Source organism: Alexandromys fortis, unplaced genomic scaffold (assembly GCF_014885135.2).
Source record: "Alexandromys fortis isolate MF-2015 unplaced genomic scaffold, M_Fortis_MF-2015_v1.1 scaffold_56, whole genome shotgun sequence".
NCBI lineage: Eukaryota > Metazoa > Chordata > Mammalia > Rodentia > Cricetidae > Alexandromys > Alexandromys fortis.
In genome coordinates this window covers 8,739,434-8,743,166 of record NW_026067935.1, presented here as the reverse complement: position 1 = coordinate 8,743,166, position 3,733 = coordinate 8,739,434, and positions in this window count along the sequence as shown.

The window sequence follows — 3,733 nt, the reverse complement described above, 5'->3', positions numbered from 1 at the left end:
GAGCAAGGGTGTTAGCGCATTTACTTACCAATGGATGCTTAAGAAGGAAATGGGAAACTGTCGGGCAAATGTGAGGAGCTCTTAATGTGATTATCGTGGGTATCCAGGAATGGTCTCTACCCATCAACTCCCATCAGTGGGTATTTGGTTAAGGCAAGAACAGATGCCATGTAAATATGTAAATTAGGTATTCCGAGCAACACAGAAACATAAGGTACGGGGAGGGGGTACACAAATGAGACAGTCATTTTTGTTTGCTTTTGTTGCTGTGACAAACACCATGCCTATAAGTAAGTTGGGAAGGAAAGGGTTTATTCCATCTTACAGGTTGAAGTCCATCATCAAGAGTAGCTAGGGCAGGAGCTTCAGCTGGAACCCAAAGGCAGGCACTGAAGCAGAGACCATGAGCGCTTCCTGCTTCCTGCCTTGTTTGGTCCTCCAGGCTGTGTGTCTCCGCAATTGGAGTGTCCCATGGTGGCTGTATCAAATGGAGCAGTCTGACAGCAGTGCACAAGAAATCAGTCCACAGCCTAGAACCTCAGCAGGCTTAAAGTGGAGCTCCAGACCTGGAAGGCTCCTGAAGAGCGTCTGTGCCTTAGTCAGTGATGGAAGTCTGGAAATCTTGGTTCTGCTGTCGGCAAAGGAATCAACACAGTGGCAGAGGGCAAATAAAGAGTCTGCGAGAGGGGCATCAAGCGGGAGAAGGCAACGATGCTCCTTCTGTCCCCACCCCCTTTTTTATCCGACTGTACCAGAAGGTGCCACCCACACTTGGGGTTTCTTCCACATCCATGACGGCAATCAGAACACTTCTTCAGCTGAGGCTCCCTACTCTGATGACTCTAATGTGTAAGAAGTTGACACTGAAACCAACCGTACCAGGAGGAACACCTTCATCTTCCAGGAAATCCCCCATCCCCGGTGGACCTGCCCCGGAAACCTAGAGACTCTTCTTCGGCTGTCTTGCCTGATGCTGGGTTTAGCTACACACTGCTCATTTCTGAGAAACCACAACTTGGAGTGTGCCCAAAGGGAAGCTACAACAACTCTTTGAAGGGCTCAGAGAGAAGCCGGGAGGTAACTGTGGGAGGAAGTAGGAGGCAGCGGTCAGTCAGCGTGGCATCCACGGACTGACAGGAACGAAGGCCCAACCTGTTATTTCTGAGGGTGCGCAGTTTAGCAGAGGCATGGGCTTCCTGATGAAAAGCAGTGGGGTGGGAGACGGAAGCAACTCCCACTTCTCTGAGAGCTCTGCAAAGGCTCGGCCTCCCCATAGCGCTTATACTTGTTAGCCCAGGAGGCACAACTAAAAGAACACTGGGAACTTCCCGTCGCCCCCAGCAACCAGAGTGAGTGGGTGGGCTAGACAAGGAGAGGAACTTCCAAATACCTCTAGAAGTTTCATGGTGAGAACTGTTGCTACCCCATTCTTGCCCTCCCCCTCGGGACTTCCCAGAGCCTGGAGTCTCAGTTGTCCCTTGCTGTTTGTGGGACACCAGTTCCAGGATCCACCATGTCCCAGTCTGAGGATGCTAAAGACCCTTATTGTTTAAAATGTGTTATTTGTGTGTAATCTGTGCACATCTTCCTGAGTACTTTAAATCACCTCGAGATGCCTCACAAAACTGAATCCAAGGCCACTGATTTGTAAAATGTCATGAAACAATACTTAGCCTTATGGATAATGCATTCTAATATTTCTGCTGTATCCCATTTGATCTTTTAAAATGCTGGTCACAACCCACTGCACAACAGCTGCTAAACTGCATTGTTGAGGGAATAATGACAAGAAAAAAAAGTTAGTCTGTACATAGTTGGTGCAGATGGAATTGAAGAAAATCGCTTTCAACCGTGGCTGATTGAATCTGAAGATGCCGCACCCACGAATACACAGGGCCCCTTGTCGAGTCCCCTGCTTAATCTTGGCCATTGTCTCACCTCCCAGAGGAAGGGGAGGAGAGAGAGGGGTGCAGTTTCAAATTTAGTTCAGGCACAGAAGCAAAAACTGAAACAGAAAGCAGGTGCCCAAATGTATTGAATTTCAGATACATTTTTAATATTATCTTCTAAATATAGCACGGTAACCCAAGGGTGGTGGCAAAGATAGTGGATGCCTGACTTCTCCAACAATAGTGGAGAAACAAGTTAGACAAGTAGGGAATCTAGTTGCTGGAGGATCTGTCTGTCTATCATCTATCCATCTCCATCTCTCTATCTCTCTCCTGTCACTGGTTGTAGACATACACTTATGGAGGTAACAGGAAGGTAAAAGTTTAATTTTAAAAACTTTAGTTCCACTATGAACAGAAAATGAAGCGGATGTCCTGAGAATGGCCCCGATTCTGGGCTTCCGACACCAGCATCTTTTTGCCACACCGGTGTACATTACCACTGCTATATTTTAAAGAGTGTGCTGGTCCTTTCCAGCCTCCCCTAGTCATGAAACCACACCCAGCTTTTGCAAAATCTCAGATGTCTGTCTGCCACCCAGGAGAATCTTTGGTTCTGTCCAGCCGTTGTCTTTCCCTGCTATCAGAAACTGACTTTGGGCCGCTTTTGTCCTGTCCCCCTGAAGCTCCCCTTACTACACTGACATCTGCACCTCAGCTTCCTTATTTGTTGGAATTTGGAAAGTTTATCTTTACCATTTTGTTATTTGCTGTGTGCTAAGATAGCCTGGGAGGGAAGTCATCAGTCGAGTGGCTTTTCTAGTAGACCTGCTATTAGCTCTAGTCCCGGTGTCACCCTGCTCTCGCTGGGCCAATTCCATGACTGGAGTAGCGCCATCTAGCCGCTCCCCAAGGTCAGGGTCCACAGTGCCCACCCCCTGCTGCCACTCTCAGGGGTGAAGTGAATTTCCAGAGAACCCCAAATCTTCCTGGCTCCCATCTCTTTTCTGACCTTTCAAGGATGGGTATGTTCTCCACACTTTCACAAAGAATGCCTCTTTAGCCAGGCAGTGGTGGCACACGCCTTTAAACGTAGCACTTGGGAGGCAGAGTCAGGTGAATCTTTGAGTTTGAGACCAGCCTGGGCTACAGTGAGTTCCAGGACAGCCAGGGCTACACAGAGAAACCCTGTTTCAAGGGGAAAAAAAAGAATGCCTCTTCATTTGTTGTGCCTCAGCTGGTCAGTGTGGCTAGACTTCTTTTTTTTTTTTAATTAATTTATTTATTTATTAAAGATTTCTGTCTCTTTCCCGCCACCGCCTCCCATTTCCCTCCCCCTCCCCTGATCAAGTTCCCCTCCTCTTCAGCCCAAAGAGCAATCAGGGTTCCCTGCCCTGTGGGAAGTCCGAGGACCACCCACCTCAATCCAGGTCTATTAAGGTGAGCATCCAAACTGCCTAGGCTCCCACAAAGCTAGTATTTGCAATAGGATCAAAAACCCTTTGCCATTGTTCTTGAGTTCTCAGTAGTCCTCATTGTCCACTATGTTCAGCGAGACCGGTTTTATCCCATGCTTTTTCAGACCCGGGCCAGCTGGCCTTGGTGAAGTTCCCGATAGAACATCCCCATTGTCTCAGTGTGTGGGTGCACCCCTCGCGGTCCTGAGTTCCTTGCTCATGCTCTCTCTCCTTCTGCTCCTGATTTGGACCTTGAGATTTCAGTCCGGTGCTCCAATGTGGGTCTCTGTCTCTGTCTCCTTTCATCGCCTGACGAAGGTTAATATTCAGGAGGATGCCAATATGTTTTTCTTTGGGTTCACCTTCTTATTTAGCTTCTCTAGGATC